The sequence below is a fragment of the Schistocerca serialis genome, chromosome 1 (assembly GCF_023864345.2).
Source record: "Schistocerca serialis cubense isolate TAMUIC-IGC-003099 chromosome 1, iqSchSeri2.2, whole genome shotgun sequence".
Taxonomy (NCBI): Eukaryota; Metazoa; Arthropoda; class Insecta; order Orthoptera; family Acrididae; genus Schistocerca; species Schistocerca serialis.
The window spans coordinates 1214540346-1214559844 of NC_064638.1; positions in this window are offsets into that span (position 1 = coordinate 1214540346).

The following is a 19499-nucleotide window of genomic DNA, read 5'->3' on the forward strand; positions in this document are numbered from 1 at the left end:
ATTTAGGATGATGTCTGGGACACATAGAAAATGCAGCTTACTATAACAATTTTCACTATATTCTCAAAACGACAAAGCGTAAAATTCCAGACAAATGATTACCCATATCGGCTATTGTACTATCAGAGCTGTTCAGAGTCTTTTGTGCAGATCCTGTTATCGCTAGATAGTGAAACTCTTCAATGCTCGCCGGCCGGTGTGGCCGTGCGGTTAAAGGCGCTTCAGTCTGGAACCGCGTGACCGCTACGGTCGCAGGTTCGAATCCTGCCTCGGGCATGGATGTGTGTGATGTCCTTAGGTTAGTTAGGTTTAATTAGTTCTAAGTTCTAGGCGACTGATGACCTCAGAAGTTAAGTCGCATAGTACTCAGAGCCATTTGAACCATTTTGTTCAATGCTCGTTAGCGATGTAAATGTTTAAAGCGAATGCTCACCAAAATTTGATGTTAATACTCATCAAACACCACGCTAGTAATGGTAGAAAGTCTGTCCTGCGGCGACACGTGAAAATACGACATACGCAAACTGAGACTAAATCACTGGAGTCGTTCCGCAACTAACACTGTACCCCAATGTGAACTCATTGTTAAGTGCATATAGAGTTACATAATATGGCATCCAAGGCTGTTACTGGCAACTGCACAAACGCGACGCAGCTTCTGACACTGAGTACGCGCTGATATGAATCTAGAAGAGAACTGGGGTCTTACTCTAGCTCGCACACTCTTATTTATATAGCCGCGGTGCGGATCGCCGAAGGCGTAGCCGACATTTTCCTTACTGGCTAGCTGCTGTGCCAACAAAGCACCACTTCAAGTTACTAAATAATTAATTGCTTCATTCGCTGAAGGACAATAAAGCTCTCGATTTAATTGTGCATTCAGCACACAGGTAAGTACCTATAATAAAATTCTAATGTGGATAGGTTAAATACTTTTGACGAGAGAATTATTTTAGTTGTACTGCACGCAATAGATGAGCTCTGAACTTGCTCTTTGGAGATACGCTACAGCTACAGTTTTATAGCTACCTTTTTGAAACTTCTCACATATTTGTTATTATAGCATATCTCCATTATACCTAAATGTAAACATCCTAGCTTTATCTAATGACTTACTTAATCTATCTTGCTTCTGTACTCTTAGGACACAAAAACAGAAAATCATGAATGTCAACCAAAATATTACTTCGTGAGATCCAGCATGCTGTTTCCATTAAATTACAATGGAAAAAGGAATCTGAATATAAATTTTGACGTTTCTAACTGCTTCCTGTTGTTCCGATGATTTTTACGTAAAACGGTCTACTTTGCGTAGATGTAGATGGAGACGTAGATGTACATCTGCTACCAAGCTCGGTTGTAGAAGTGACGCGAGGTTTAAAGCGAATTTGCTGCAATGGCTAATTTACTCAATCCACTCTTCATCTGTTATATTAGGAAAACGTATTCTATTGTTTTCTGTTGTACACAATGCTTTCAAAGCTTTGTATGCTATCTGCTGATGGCCTTGAATATCATGTTCAATATCTATTAATGTTCTGTCCCAGTGTTCAGGTCCTTCGCTTTTTGACAGAACACTACTGCAGGTTTTATTCGATTGGTTTTCCTCACAGACAACTGCATCAACTCCGAAAAACCTGCGATTGCAAATAATACTATCTTCTAAGTCAATGCCGCGCGGAGTGGTCGCGCGCTTTGAGGCGCCATGTCATGGATTGCACGGCCCCTCCCGCCGGAGGTTCGAGTCCTCCCTCAGGCATGGATGTGTGTGTTTTGTTATTAGCATAAGTTAGTTTAAGTATTGTGTAAGTTTAGGGACCGATGACCTCAGCAGTTTGGTCCCTTAGGAAGCCAGGCACATTTGAACCAGCCATCCTGATTTAGGTTTTCCGTGATTTCCCTAAATCGCTCCAGGCTTATGCCGGAATGGTTCCTTCGAAAGGGCATGGCCGACTTCCTTCCCCATCCTTCCCTAATCCGATGAGACTGATGAACTCGATGTTTGGTCTCTTCCCCCAAACAACCCAACCCGACCCACATTTGAACATTTTGTTAAGTCATTGATAAATAACATTATCAAAAACCGATTCATTATACTCACCACTTCAGTGTATGCAGACGACTGTCTGCAGATGACAACAGTAGCACGTGTTTTGTTAGTACGACACTTACGTATGTCAAAACACAAAATACTACCCTAATTTTATCAACATTTAAGTAATTCTTTGAAGACTGTTGAGACTAAAGTGCGCATCATTTGTGACGGCGGCTGGACCTAGGTTCGTTCTGCGCATCTGACGTCACAAAACACAGTCAGCCAATGAACAGAGAACGACGTTGACAGACCTCGACTGAAGTGCAGAGCAAGGGCGAGTGTCTTCAGTTTTAGAAACGTTCAGTCATAAATAAAGTGATTGAACAAAAGCAATGTCTTGATAACAGACTTCCTTTTATAGAAAGTTTGGAAAAAGCATTCTTTATATCAATTGCTTCACATTCTTTTAATTAATTAAACCAAACAAGCAATAAGCCTCTTAATTCAGGCAATAGCAAGGAAAGGTGTTTGTATCATTCTCACTAACCGTTGTTTCGCAATAAAGAACAGCGGTAATTGTTTATTTCCTACTGTACTTCGACGAAACGTAAGTAATTCATAATCATACCAACAGTGTTTGTCTGTATTTTGCGTTTTATTTTAAAGTCCTCCTGAAGATAAGTTAGTGATGAGTTGTGTTAGCGTAATGATTAAAGTGTATGGCAGTTAAGCAAAGGATTCTGAGTTCAAACCTTGATTGGTGCTTAATATTTTCTTTATTTAAAAACAGTATCTAAGTGTCTTACTTCATGAATTTTATTCGTTTGAATGTAATTTTTTGAAATTTCTAGTGGCAACTAAATTCGACCATACGGAAAGTATACGCTATGGACTTTTACCTCTGCAAACTCTTCAAAATTTCGTGCAATGGTTTACTACATATAACGCTGCACAACAACTGCATTGGACATCGAAACAAAACTAAGTCATTTTGGGGGGGGGGGGGGGAGGTATCAGTTAAGAAGATGTGTAAAAATAAAATTTTTGGGAGAAATAGTTTTTGTCAAATCTAATGATAAAGTGTGTCAAAGCAGTCGAAACACCATGTGTCTGCACAGGCGAGCTGCACAATGATGACAAAATCGCGCACATAGCGGAAATCGGGGAGCACGTCTCTGTAGCAGCGAAATGGTTAATACGGCCACCGTGGCTCTACTTCATAAACTGCGTGCTCCCCCCTAAACGTAAGTTTGCGAACTATACTATGGCGCTGCTTCTCGTGGCGCGTACAACTGGCAACGTAGCAATCTCCCGCGTCTGGGCGGGCATGCGCAAACCGCCAAGATAAAAGAATTGAACTATAGTGAACATTGTGGTCATGACAGTAAATAGCGCTCTTTAGAAAGATACATGTCTCAGATTTATCTCCTTTGTAAGTATATTTCTAACCCTGATAAGCACTTTTAATGACTATTGTGATCAGGTACGTTGCACAAGGTCGCCTGTGAAAATGAAACAACTATCAAGAAAATGGCCATAGAAAAGCTAAACATAATTTCTATGACGTCAGTGTAATTTATTTCTGAAATACACAGTGTTTTGTTTCAGTACTCTCGGACATCATTTTGTTTAGTATTACACTGAGATTAACTCGATTTCAATTGTTCCAGCTTTTTCGAAACGTTTCTAACATAATACCCACTGTTCTTGCTTTACCCAATCTCCTGTTTTCCTAAACTGAACTTTTTTGATTTTGAAAGAGACTCGAACGAGCTCTCTTTCTCGGGAAGGAAATAGCAAAAATCAGGTCCCACTGATATAGCATTCACCTCATGTTGCCTCTGGAAGCGCAGACCGATTCCGTCCCTGTTTGTGCGGAGGTCATGTTGAGAAGCGCAGGTCTTCCCGCGACTTTACGGTTTCCGGGGGCCTTCAGTACCGTCTCCGTCAGAACCCGGCACTGGTAACTGTCCCTCTCTCTCCCACCCCCACCCTCTCCCTCTCCCTCTCTCTCTCTCTCTCTCTCTCACACACACACACACACACTCTCTCTCTCCCCACTCGCCGTTCTCCTCGCCCGCGTACTGCAGCGCACAACCAGTCCGAAAATATCTCCATAAAATGTTATGGAGGCGCGGCGAGCGTCGTCCTCTCCTGCCTTTCGCAAAGGTGCAGGAAGTGACGTAAACAGCTGTACGATTGACGGGGGCATTACCAGTCTAGTCTCGCCCTGGGGCACACGCGCACCAGCAGTGGAGCTTTCTTCACCTGCAGCCGGAGAGGCTTAACGCCTTCTGCGACAGTACTCTCTCTCTGTCTCTCTCTCTCTCTCTCTCTCTCACACACACACACACATATATATATATATATATATATATATATATATATATATATATATATATATCATCAAGGGAATGGTTGTGTTGAGTGTGGTTACCCGCAATGGTTGGGAGGGTGTGGCGGTTTTTGTGTATCGTCAACATGGACACGTCCAATGAATATCGATGATACGATACTCTATGGTATTCTGCGGTTTGAATTCACTATATTGTATTAGCAGTTGCATTGATTTGTTTTTGTAAACGATACTGACAATATTATACACATGTATAATGCATTATTCAAACTACAGCTTCTCCCGGATAATTATTTTGTTCAAATTGCACAAGAATTCCACCTGACGTAGTGTAATAATGTTGACTGTAAGCCGTGTTCATGTCACTAAAATTATAGATCGTACATCAGAGCTTTTATAATTTTCTTGTCTTCGATGGATTTAATTATTCTTAGCAATTTGATCATGAAAAGGAACCACAGAATACCACCCGCACACAACACTGACGTATGCTACCAGAAATATTTTTCTCTCTGATTCGTGCGTAGTTTAATTTTGGCCACATACATCAGCAATGAAACCTTGTTCAACAATAAATACCATCAGCACTGTTCTTAGAAAATGCAGTCTGATTCGATTAATTTTTTCTTTTATAAATAAAGTTCAGTACCACCGGTGCACATTTATTTCTTACACATCGGAACATTGAAAGTTTGCAGTTTCAAATAATTTGAATTTGCCGCTGTGATAAAAGTTAAGATGGCGCCCAACAAAAGATAAAGGAGTTCTTTTTTAATTAAGATTTGCATTTTTCCAATAAATCATTTTAATTGATACCACCAATAAAAAAATTATTAAATTTTTTGCAAATTAGTTTAACACAAACCCATGCTATTTTCAACTAGAAGTACAGACGAAGTTGCTATGTAATCGCAACTAACAATGGCTGCGCTTCTTGCAGCTATGATAAAACAATTAAAACAAAATTATAGTTAAAACAGGAAGTGAATTTTCAATAATTAATCATAAATGGTTTTAACGTATTTGGCTCTATTTGTTTTTATCAGCAAATGAACATAAAAGTACAATAATTTTACATTAAATGTTTTTCATTTAACAGACCTCAAATCGATTCGCGTCTTGCGATGTACATCAGAAGAAGACGACAAAAGGGTACCAAAGGGTAGGGGGGAGGGAGCTTCACCAAATGCTTTCAGTTGAATCAATCACCGAGTTATTTTAAATGTGATTTCTAATGAATAACCGAAAATTGTATATTCAATCATGTTTGGGCATGCAGCCAGTTGATTGTTGATTCTTCCTTTGATATTAAACTCCCCATTTCAAAATGTATGCATGCACGAACATAATTATTGTCCTACAAATGTATGACCGATACAGAGACTGCTAAATGAGAGTTCACGACGAGATATCTCTGACGTTTTCAGCATCATTTATTAGTGATGAGCTTCTCGATGCACGGCCAATTCTTGTCTCCATGTTTTGCACAATATTTCGCCGACGGATCCACTAGTCTTTTTAACGAGTATTACTGCCGTTTGTCTCGTTGGAGCCTATCCAGTGAGTGAACATAACAGCAAAACTCACAGCTCCCGAAGAAGACAAATGGGTCGGTCGGCTAAATATTGTACAAAAAATGGAAACAAGAACTATCTGTGTACCCAGGAGCATACCAATAATAGAATTATTGCCGCCCTAGTGAAAGGCACTTGAGGCTACTTAGAGAGAAAAAGGCAACTAGCCCTACTGAAACTACAGTTAAATTTTGCACTCGATACTTTTTCTTCAAGTGCTAGTGTATTTTAATGACCTACCATCTGACTTCTTGAGGTGTGACTTAAATTGGCAGCTTAGCCGATATGCCCGTCTGAGGGGTCTAAGCTGGCTGACTAACCCCATACAGCTCTCCCACCCACACACACCCACAACGTGCAGGTGGGCCGGTTTCATTGTCCGATTTTTTCTGTTATTTTCGTTGCAATCTTTTTAAACCAGATAATTGAAATGGAAATATAAGTGATGTTTTCATAATTAGCAAGAGTATAAATAGAAGACAAGGTAGATGACAGGTCAGTTAATGCTGCCAACTTTGAATGAAGGTTTCACACACTCTGAGTCCCTTGACACTTGTGTCCAAATCATCTTTCCATGTATCCTTCTCGCTAGAATTCAAGTTGGTGTTTGTTACGTACATACTGATAACTTTATTAATCTGATTTCTCTAGTCTTACCACCTCATATATCCAAGTACCACGAACAGTATTCTACTGAGGTGTACCGAACGTCCCTGACAGTCTGAGAAGGGCACTCCTGTATCCCCATCCGATCGAGGACCTGTTTGAGACTAAGGTTAGTATATGCGCACACTTTTCTGGAAGAAAGGCTTACCACTGATTCGAAGAGGATGCAGTGGTATGGTCGCGTAACTTGCAGAGGTAGTCTTTAACTATTTGAACTTAGCTTTGTCAGTAGGTACAGTGCTTTTCAGATTTGGTTGTCAACTTCAACTTTATGTGTTCATGGAAATTTCATTTGACATCTGCACCCAAAAATATCTGTCACGATTGTTCGTTTCATGTTTGTGTCGCCAATTTTATTATTGCTACATCACAATGTGGCGTCATATAGTGTTCCGCTGGCTTTCTCTTCTTGCTGGGCTCTGTTGTTCGCAGAGCCAGTACCAGTACATCATCTACATACACGACAACTCCATGTGCCCTATTGTCCTTATCTGTTAAGTACAGGAGGGGTTCAATAGAAATGTCCCAGAAGATGTGACGATAGATTGACCCATGTGGACAACCCTTAGTAAATCGTTTCATTACTTTACGACTGCCCATCTGCCTTTCTGCTACTCTGTCTCTGTAGCATTCTAAGAGACTGTCATAAGTACGATGTGGAACTCGCTCTTTTCCTAGATCGTATTTATTGAGATTCCCTTGGGCAGCTAGTAGTCCCGCGGGAGTGAAGAATGAGCATAGATCTCTTCTGTTCACGAAAGGGGTAAAAGATTAGTTAAACAGAATTTCAGACCACCATCGCTAATTTATAGCTGCAGGGCCATAGAGTATGTTTTAAGTTCAAACAGGCTCCATGAGGGGGTGCGGGGGTGGAGGGGGAAGATGATTCTAACAAAGAGTGAGTAGGGCTTCAAGAAAATTTATGAAAACAATAAAAACAAAACACATTACCGTGCACAATGTGGTGCAGGAGGTACCTTGGCTTTCAAAACAGCTTCCACTTGTCTCGAAGTGGATAAATAAAGGTTCTGTATTGTTTCCAAGCGAATGCTATGCGATTCCTCCTGCAAAGAGTTGTAAGCTCAGGTAATGATGATGGAGGTGGACAGCTGTTGCGCAGCCTCCTCTCCAAAATAGACAATAAGGACTAAATAATATTGGGATCTGGTAACTGTGGTGAGCGGATTTGGGACAATTCACCCTCGTGCTCACAAAACCAGTCTTGGACTATGCGAGCTGTGTCAGCAGGGGCCCTGTCTTGTTAAAAAATATTATCATCCCTGGGCAATAAGCTTTGTACCATGTGATGGATCAGACCAGGCAAAAATGTCACACAATCCTTTGCAGTAATGCGGCCTTGCCGAGTATCCATGGGTCCCATAAATATAACGGTGTGGCCGCCCAAATTGTCAGAAAAGTCCTGCCATGTTACACTCTTTAAACATGAACTCGGACAGAATTTCGAATCGGTATGAAACGAGACTCGTCCGACCAAATGACTTTTTTCCATTGCTCCTCAATCCAGGTTTTATGCCTTCGGTACGTCCTTTTTCTGTTACGGGCATTTGTATCCTTAACGAGTGGTTTTGGAATTCCAGCCCCTACTGCATTTTCCTGCTAATGGAGCCCTCTTCTTGTTGTTTCAATGCCGACAGGGTTTTCGGGCGCGAATTTCAATTCTGTAGTGATATTTGTTGCTGTCACCCTCTGACTTTTCGTCAAAATCCTCTTCAGTGACTGACTGCCACGATTACTCAGATAATTTCATATGCGTTGTGACTTAGCGGAAGATGTTTCTCGGCTTTAATTGTATGCGGTATAAATCTTCGATACGGCGCCTCTTGAAACAACCAATACTTCTGACTTCATGGTTAAGGAAGCACGCTGCATACGAAGAACAACAATTTGCCTAAGTTCGAACTCAGTTAACTCCAACACAACGCTCACGCAACTACACAGAACACTAGTCTGACCACGAAAGAGACTTGCACCGTATTGAGGGTATTGTACAGTCTGCAGCTCGTGGTCGTGCGGTAGCGTTCTCGCTTCCCGCGCCCGGTTCGATTCCTGGCGGGGTCAGGGATTTTCTCTGCCTCGTGATGACTGGGTGTTGTGCGTTGTCCTTAAGTTAGTTACGTTTAAGTAGTTCTAAGTTCTAGGGGACTGATGACCGTAGATGTTAAGTCCCATAGTGCTCAGAGCGATTTGAACCATTTTTTTGGTATTGTACAGGTGTCGTTCGTGGTCAAATGTGACAGCATAACGTGCAGGCTTGGCTAGATCTGCATTTAGGTGCAAGCTAGCATTTCTCGAGATGTTGCCGTCATTTTGTCCAACACCTGGACAAGCAGCCAACAACTGTACTCAGTTTTGCTAGATTTTCGGAAGGTTCAATTGGTTCAAATGGCTCTGAGCACTATGGGACTTAACTTCTAAGGTCATCCGTCCCCTATAACTTAGAACTACTTAAACCTAAGTAACCTAAGGACATCACACACGTCTATGCCCGAGGCAGGATTCGAACCTGCGACCGTAGCGGTCGTGCTGTCCCAGACTGTAGCGCCTAGAGCCGCTCGGCCACTTCGGTAGGCGTGTGACACCATTCTACACTGAAGGCTACTAATAAACGTATGAATATATGGAATATCTTCGCTAATACAAGACTGGCTCAAAAAGTATTTGACTAATAGAAGCCAGTACACCGTATTGGACATGTATTAGGATATAGAGGGATGCTCCTTGAGCGAGTTAGTAATAGCTGTAGCGGAATACAGAGACTGGAATATATTCAGGGTGATTATAATTAAAGTTAAACTTCCCAAACGCTGTAGAAATAACATCACTGATCAGAATGACGTCAAATTGCAACGGAATATTATCGGAGAAGAGGGAAAACGTATGGCAGAAGGAAAAAAATAATGTGAAAATTGACCAATAGATGGCGTTGTATATGTCAGAATGCATAAATGAAAACACCTGCCATACGCACGACCCACTGAAGTTGGTATAAACACGCCGGGTACACGGCTTTCCCTCCTTTCGAGTCTGCGCCGTTCGCCATGACCGTCGCAATTAAGAACCCCGCTCTGCTTTGTAAAGCTGTATTACAAGAATGATGACTGTGCACTCGTCGCTCTGCAGAAGTTCCGGACACTGGAGGGTTTGAAAACAGGCGTTGATCCGATGCCTGCCATGGGTCTGGAGAAACTGATTCGGAAATTCGAAAAGACGGGTGCTTTTGGTGTGCAACGAATGGATTCGACGTCAGTGGAAGCGGTGGCCACAGCAGTGCAGGAGGAGACGTGTGGTGGTGTGCAAACCAGTCGTGCGAGGAGAATTAACCGAACATTGACCATACCCATGAGTACGGTGTGCAAAATCCTACGAAACATCGTTCTTTGCTATCAATTCAAAATTACCCATTTGCAGGAATTGCTTCCTGCTGACCTACCAGCAAGAGAGACCTTTGCCTTAGAATTCCTTACTTGAATAAAAGTGGACAATGATTGGCTGTGGAAGATTTTGTGGACAGACGAAGCCCACTTCCATCTGAATATATCAATACACGCAATTGTCGAATATGGGCAACGGAAAATCCACAAGCATATCAACCAGCACCACTTCATCCTGAAAAGGTCACTGTACGGTGGGGATTTACGGCATCATTTATCATAGGGCCATATTTTTTTTCGAAGAGACAGGTGCTTCCGGTCCTGTTACCTATACCGTCACTGGTAAGCGCTATGCGTATCTTTTGCGCAACCACGTCATTCCAGCTCTCCAACAGTGTGGATGGGATCATTTTTATGCAATACCTCCGATCACTGAAAATCCAGTTAAGCAGCTGCTGAAGGGCAATTTGGGAAATGCTAGAATTATCAGCCACCATTTCGTTAAAGCCTAGCCGTCCCGATAACCATCTGGCTGTGGGTGTATCTGAAAGATGTTGTGTTCAGTGTTCCGATTACAAACTTAGCTGCATTGAAGGAACGCATTCTGAAAGTGACCCCTGAAACACTTCGATCAGTTGTGGAACATGCTGTTTCTCGATTTCAACTTGTTGCAGAAAACGATGGACAGCATACTGAACATGTTTTGCGCCAGGCACACGGAAATCAATAATCCGATTTAATTTCGATTCATGCTTTTTATGCTGTTTTTGGCCCAAGGACTGTTAAAAGCCGATGTGATTGATGCTTTTTATGCGGTTTTTTGCCTCATGATAATCAAAAAACCATGTGAGTGATATTCCTTATGCGGGATTTTGCCTCAGGACAATTAAAAACCAATTTTTCCTATACGATGTGATTCTACTTTGTCGTGGTGGATGGGCTTACATAACTAACAGTATCACACTTGAACACCCATGCACACTGAGTAGTACAGTTCGTGTAACGTCAAACGTCAAACTTAGGCATTGTTGCATGATTCATTTGTCATTAGTCGTTTGTAGTAGACCATTATTAAATTATGGTGCTTACAGCGCCTTCTATTGCTACATTTTTTAACTATTTATTTTTCTTCTGCCATACGTTTTCCCCCCTTCTCCGATAATATTCCGTTGCAATTTGACGTAATTCTGACCAGTGGTGTTATTTCCTCAGCGGTTTAAAAATTTAATTATAATCTCCCTGTACAACAATTTATTGATGTCGTGGCTGCCAGCATCCATTGTCGGAGAGCCAGTTTTCTTCGAATGCAGATCATGATTATATGATATGGATTGAACACCATTAAGTATAAAAGTGGTAAACCCACATACTGATTATGCTGTAGTTATTAATATAAAGCAGCCTCGTTATTAACATTGAATTATTCCAATCCTACAGTGTGCTGTGTCCAGGCAGCAGCTCGAATTTATCCGGGTCAATGGATAAGGAGAACCTCATTCGCGGAAGGATAATACTAAGTTCTGGTTCGTGGGATTCTCGGAAGGATTCACTCAATTTCCATTAACCAACTTGACACAGTCTGGTGCTTCGTAAGGACGTAGCTTAGGGTAGATCCCCGAACACTCTACCGATATTGCCGTCTCCGGAATGTTGCGACTGTCATCAAACAGCTCCTCCGTGGGTTAACAACGATTCGCTGCGATTCTCGGCCAACGTTTCCAGTGACGCGTTCGACGTCAAGTTGCTTACAGAGAGATCTCTGTAACTGTTGAAGCGTCAATTACCGGATAATGAAGTATGCCGTTCCACCGCCAGAGCGCATTAGACAGCAGTGTCTAACACTGGAACCCGAGAAGGCAGTTCTGCTCCATGACCGACTGCACAGTCCTTTCAGTCGAGAGTTCTGCAGACATACGATGGAACCTAGGTAGGCGGCAGCAGTGGCTTTACGTTAGTCTAATGTAGAAATTAAAATTAATGTCAGGAATGCATAAAGGAAAAATCCTGAACTACATCTATATCTACATTTATACTCCGCAAGCCACCCAACGGTGTGTGGCTGTGGGCACTTTACATGCCACTGTCATTACCTCCCTTTCCTGTTCCAGTCGCGTATGGTTCGCGGGAAGAATGACTGCCGGAAAGCCTCCGTGCACGCTCGAATCTCTCTAATTTTACTTTCGTGATCTTCTCGGGAGGTATAAGTAGGGGGAAGCAATATATTCGATATCTCATCCACAAACGCACCCTCTCGAAACCTGGACAGCAAGCTACACCGTGATACCGAGCGCCTCTCTTGCAGAGTCTGCCACTTGAGTATGCTAAACATCTCCGTAACGCTATCACGCTTACCAAATTACACTGTGACGAAACGCGCCGCTATTCTTTGGATCTTCTCTATCTCCTCTGACAACCCGACCTGGTACGGATCCCACACTGATGAGCAATACTCAAGTACAGGTCGAACGAGTATTTTGTAAGCCACCTCCTTTGTTGATGGACTACATTTTCTAAGGACTCTCCCAATGAATCTCAACCAGGCACCCGCCTTACCAACAATTAATTTTATATGAACACTCCACTTCCAATTGTTCCGTACGCATCTTCCCAGGTATTTTATAGATGTAACTGCTACCAGTGTTTGTTCCGCTAACTTATAATAATGCAATAAAGGATCCTTCTTTCTATGTATTCGCAGTGCATTACATTTGTCTATGTTAAGGGTCAGTTGCCACTAACTGCACCAAGTGCCTATCCGCTGCAGATCTTCCTGCATTTCACTGCAATTTTCTAATGCTGCAACCTCTCTGTATACTACAGCATCATCCACGAAAAGCCGCATGGAGCTTCCGACACTATCTACTAGGTCATTTATATATATAGCACCATATATATATGGTCCCATAACACTCCCCTGTGGCACGCCAGAGGTTACTTTAACATCTGTAAACGTCTCTCCATTGAGAACAACATGCTGTGTTCTGTTTGTTAAAAACTCGTCAATCCAGCCACACAGCCTCGTCATGTCAACACGTTGTAAGTGTCGCCACCGGCGTCAACCTTGTGTGAATGCTCTGAAAAGCTAATCATTTGCATATCACAGCGTCTTCTTCCTGTCGATTAAATTTCGCGTCTGTTGTTACGTTAAAGAAACGGCAACGAATTTTAATAGCATTTGTAGGCTGAAATTATGATTTTGTCAACATTTGTACTACGCTTTTTGAAATAAGGTAGGCGGCTGGATCCCTTAATCAGATTGGCACAAGTAGGTTGACTGCGACGGTATCGGAAGATACTGTGTGAAAATTTATTTTTAAGCTCCAGTAGAGCGCAAAAGACAAAATACGGATGTTATACTGTGTTATTGTGAAACAACTTTAGTATAAAACCAATAAAGAAAAAAAATAGTCCACGGAGTTTCGGGGTTGCAGCCGAATTACGTCGACTACTTATCACGGTATTTCGGCTGACAACCATTCAACCATCTTCAGGTGAGTGTTTTTCACTGAAGATTGCTAGTTCATCAAAACTTGGCGTGGAGACGCATGCGCAAAGGCAGCCGCTACAGGCGCGACCTCTCCCGAGTTTCGCGCCCTCTTCCAATATTGCTCCATCTACAGCGCGCGGGCGCATGCTTAATGGTGTTACTCGTACTGCATGCTCGCTTACGGAGTAGCATCAGACATGAAAATAAATAAAATTGACTGTCCATAGACATGTCATTAGTCATTAAATGTTTTCTCTCTGAAGATGTTAGACAAATCACCGGGTCCCCTGGCGGCTTTCAACTGAATGAATAAGACATTAGAACCGGTGAGTTATCTAATTTCGTCAGGGAGAAAACATTTTATGGCTAATGACACGTCTAGAGACAGTTAATTTTATTAATTTTGACTTCTGAACTTTACTCCGTGAGCGCGCATTCCGACAGAGGGCGCGCATATTATACAATTGTCAACATTACGTATGCGCTAGAGATGGGCAAAGTCGTTCATCTTTGGCAATTAGTTCACTGGTGATCGCTCTTTTCTTTGGAACATTTCATTTTTACTCGTTCAGTGTGCTTGGTATATGGTTCTTACGAAAAATTGAAAATTAGTAGCATAGCCCCCTGGAGTATTGAGTTTTTATTTGTAACAGGATTCTCACACACTTGTAATTTTCGTGATTCTGCAAAACATCTCGTTTAGCCAACTGTAGCGTTATGTAGCTGATCGCAGTGAAATAACATAAGGTGGCGCACGAAAAACCGGCCCCGAGTACAGACTGCTCGCCAATTAGCACGATTTGTTGACCGCTACGAGCAGAATAGATAATCATGTAATAATTAGGCAGTGAAGAAATAACAAATAAGCTGATGAAAACAACTTCGAGCAGTACTCTAGTACTCGGGGTCGACTTTTCGTGCACCACCCTGAACCAATGAAATAATATTGTGGCGGAGTTGATGTTCTCTTCACAAAATGTGACGCCATACACTCGATTACGAAGCGCCGTCTTCTTCGGTTGTAAATCGGTCTGACTTCCATAACAATGAACATTCTCTTTTACCGTGGATCAAGAAAAGACGGGAAACGGTCACTCATGTGTGCCGTGCCGACGTCCTTTGCATGTGTAATAAATCTTGCCTCTTTACACGTATTTCTCCTGCTGTTTATCGAAATAGTGAATGAAGCTGCTATGCTGGTTTGTTACCTGAAAGGTTAGTTACATACCACGTAATTTTTATGTAGCTACGTAATTAAAAATATATTTTAATTACCGGTACGGAGAGAACCAGAAGTTCAGAGTTCAAAAAAGGTTTGAAACAGATCTAGAATGGGCGTGCGAAGCGAACGATACGAACAACTCGATACTGAACTAACTATGAGCAGTCGGCAGTGGAACTGCGACGAGTGACCACGCGAAGAAGAACGAGTCCGGCCGAGCGAGACCGAGATCGAGACAGGCGGGAACGGGACCGAGGCTGGAACGAGACCGGCCGTTTACTGTTCCCGGGAACTATAAGTAGAAAGCCGCGACCGAACTATGAAAGACCGTACCTTAGAATTCGTTCCTCGCTCGTTCCATTCATCTTGGTGAACTGTTCCTTTGGATCCATTAGTTCGCGAACGACCCATCTCTAGTATGCGCCTGGGCGTCCAAGGTGAACCAGAAAGACAGGCCGTGGTGCGTACGTCACAGAACGAGACACTGCAGGTCTTTGGAGTGCCAGCATCAGTCTCGGGCGTGGAGAGAGTAACTATTTCAGACGAGTTTTAGTACCTGAGTGTACGTTTAAACGTATGCAAGCTCTCGACAGCGCACGACAAAGTTGAGGCCTTTCGCGGGTACCTCTTCAATTACTTATTGATTTCCCGTGGGCCCTGCGCGGAACCGAGCGTTTGCGAAGTGTGGCGGACAAGCCGACTAATGTGACGTCACAAGTCGTTGCGATGCCCGTAGTTATAGTGGGCCCCGCTGCGCACCATAGATGGAGCAATATTCGAAGAGGCCGTGAAACTCGACAGAGGCTGCTCATGTAGCGGCTGCCTTTGCGCATGCGTCTCGGCGCCAAGGTTTGGCATAAAGTTAGCAATTTCCACTGCAATACACTCAGCTGAAGATGGCTGAATAACTGTCACCCAAAATATTGTGGCAAGATTTCAACGTAATCCGGTTGCAATCCCGAGACATCATGGAATATTCTTTACGCCTTGGAAGTTCCATGAATCACAAAAGATATTCCAGCCTCAAAAATTTTTGGCCTTTACATAAATGTTATGCTAGCCACACAGGCAGTATTAGAAATAATTATTGCAAGCCTTTTTTTAATACAGAAGAACTCATTTGCGGTTTTTCTTCTTTTGGGTCAGCAGCATAACATGCGTCTGATAACGACATGGTTATTAGAATAGACGCACCATTTAGCTGCTAATATAATAAGTCACCTTTACTCACGACAGATCCTTTTGGCTTTATCGCCATTTTCAAGCACCTGCGATTACAATTCCGATGAGAATATGTATGAAAATGAATGTCATTTATATTGAAGTAGGTGTATTGTACTCAGGTCTAGATTGATGTGACGTCCATATCACGTCGTCAGTGCACTGTCTTATGTCAGTGTTTTACTAAGATGGTAAATGATGTCGATATGTTGAAAATAAAATGTTAACTACCATGTGACAGTAGTTTGACAGTTCCACTCATACGACGCTGTATGTTTACAAAGATCTGCAGATGAATAGCAATATTATTTTGTTAAATACTGTCACATCGTATTTACATTTTATTTTCAACATACTGACATTATTTACCATCTCATTAAAACAGTGACAGTAATAAGACAGGCCACTAACGAATTAATATGGACGTCACCTCAGTCTAAACGATGGTACAATACAGCTAGTTTTATATAAACGACAATCACACTGACGTATGTTCTCACCAAAATTGAAAACTGCGGTAAAGCCGAAAGAGTCGTTCGTGAATAAAGATCACTTATAACAAACAACTATTTGGAGCATCTACTCTAATAATCATGTCTAACTCATTTGCAATAATCATTTTCTTAAGACAAAAGCACGTTACTAGGATCAGGCAAAGGTAAAGACCGCCGACCCGCAGGCTGAACTGAAAACAACAGCGCAGTATTAGTGTGGCTCTTTGGGAAGTGGAATGCTCTTGTCGTCCCCTGATATTTCTTCTGACTTATTCAAAAAATGGTTCAAATGGCTCTGAGTACTATGGGACTTAACATCTGAGGTCATCAGTCCCCTAGAACTTAAAACTGCTTAAACCTAGCTAACCACACACATCCATGCCCGAGACAGGATTCGAACCTGCGAGCTTAGCGGTCGCGCGGTTCAAGACTGAAGCGCCTAGAACCGCTCGGCCACACCGGACGGCTCTGACTTATTCAAATAATTATTAGACCAACGTGCACTACGAACGTTGGTGGAACTCTACATTTTTCACATTAACAAACACTGCTGGAGGTGAAAGAAGCGATAAGTGGCAGATAAAAATCCTGGTATTGACAGGTGATCAAACGCCAGACGTTAGAACACATAACATGGCACTTTGCCACTTCCTTATATTTTTATCACGCTTTATTGATTACAAATCTACAATTTAAAGAGTAACACAAATAAAGTCATTTACAAAATGTAGGGCACTGTGAAACTTTAACACTTCAGAATTCAGTATCAACAGTTTATAAGGAACGTAATTCGCTTCGAGAGTGGGAGCTTTGGTGAGTGGTTTGTATGCAGATGAGCTCCAGAGCCACACTCTTCTAGTAGGATACAAGGGGAGATATGGGGACTACGCTATATTTGAATGAATGGAGGATTAATATCCGAAACCGTTTTACGAGATAGAAATTTAAGGCCACTTATGTATGTTGTTCAAGTCTGATACGTTTGTTACACAGGCAGTTTCACAGTTCATGTTATACACTTCTATAAATTGTAGAGGTGACTGAATAGATCAAATTTTACATAGGAACTCATGCCTGGAAAGGCGATTCAATGTCGCTACAGAGCGTCAAAGTTATAGGCTCCAGCGCCTGCAAATGTATTGATACACAGGTCGGTTCCATGATAATGTTACAAACTTTCAAAGATGATGAGAAGGATAAATGTGTCAATGTGAGGTAACGAGTCGAAAGTTTGAAGCGAAAGTCATTCTGATACCTCTGACAGTGGAATACATGAATCGGTACTGTTGTTGCTAAGATTGTAGGGTAAGCAACTTTCAGAGATCGTAGTATGGACGAAGACAACAAAAGATGTCTTGCAAACATGACTCTAAAATGCATACCTTAAGAGCTATGAGCACTTGTTCAGGAGGGGAGATGTGTTTCAGACTAAGGAAGAAGAACAAGTGCCCCTACTAATCAGGTATGCATTTTAGGCCATATGTCTACTGTATGATCTTTCTGCTCTTGGTCCACACTACCACTACTGAAAGCTGCTTACCCTACATTGTAAGCAACAACAGCACTGGTACGTGTATTCCATAGTCAGTGGTATCAGAATGATTTTCCGCTTGTAACTTTTGACTAATTGTTTGAGGCACTGGACCCCATAACGTACACTGATACATCTATCCTTCTCCATCATCCTTGGAAGTTTGTAACATCTTCACTGAATCACCCTGTTTATACAAAAAGGGTGACAATTACCGAACTCTAGGGGGGAAAAAACGTAAATTAGTTACGAACAACGACGTGCACACACTTTATTCAACATGAAAATGTCACAACAGATATTCGGATTTAGATTATTACATGTCCTATATGCTTGCCATCATTGGCGATAATGTGGCCCAGACGAATAGCGAAATTCTGCATGACCCGCTGAAGAGTCGGAACATCGATGCTGTCAATGGCCTCCTTAATGGCTGTTTTCAGCTCAGCAGTGGTTTTGGGGTTTTTGCTATACACCTTGTATTTAATATAGGCCCACAAAAAGGAGTTGTATGTGTTCAGATCTGGAGAATATGGCGGCAAATCGAGGTCCATGCCAGTGGCCTCTGGGTGCCCCAGAGCTTGAATGCGGTCCCCAAAGAGCTCCTCAAGGACATCAAACACTCTCCTGCTTCCACGATTGTCTTGCATGAACCACATTTTTTCGAAATCAGGGTCACTTTGGATTATGGGTATAAAATGATTTTCTAAAACCTTCACGTACCGGTCGGTAGCCACCATCCCATCAAGGAATCTAGCACATATTATTTTTTCACTGGACATTGCTCACCAAACAGTCACCTGAGGGTGAAGAGGCTTCTCGATCGCGAAATGCCGATTGTCAGTCCCCCAAATGAGCCAATTTTTCTTAGTGACAAACCCATTAAATGGAAACGGGCTTCGTCGCTAAACCAAGCACGGTTTTAGGAAACAGCGGTAATGTGAGACACAGCTGGCCCTCTTTGTGCATGATATACAACAGGCTCTAGATAGAGCCTCCCAGGTTGATGCCATATTTCTCGACTTGCGAAAGGCGTCCTACTCAGTTCCGCACTGTCGCTGCTACAAAAAGTAGGCGATTGCGGTCTATCCAATGACATATGTGGTTGGATAGAAAGTTTTGTAACAGACAGGGAGCAGTATGTCGTCCTGAACGGGGTAACTTCAACAGAAACAAGAGTAACTTCAGGTGTGCCCCAAGGCAGCGTAATAGGTCCTCTGCTTTTTACGATTTACATAAACGATCTGATTGTTGGTATTGACAGCGGCCTTAGACTGTTTGCCGATCATGCTGTAGTCTACAGGAAAGTAAAATCACACGAAACTTGTGAACAAATCAATAAGGATTTGCAGAAAATAAATGCGTGTTGTAATGACTGGCAGTCATATCTCAATATTAGTAAGTGTAATCTACTGCGTATATCAAGGCGAAAATCCCCATTAATGTATGAGTACAAAGTAAATGATAAGTCTTTGGAAGCAGTAACATCAGTCAAGTATCTGGGTATTACTTATTCGAAAT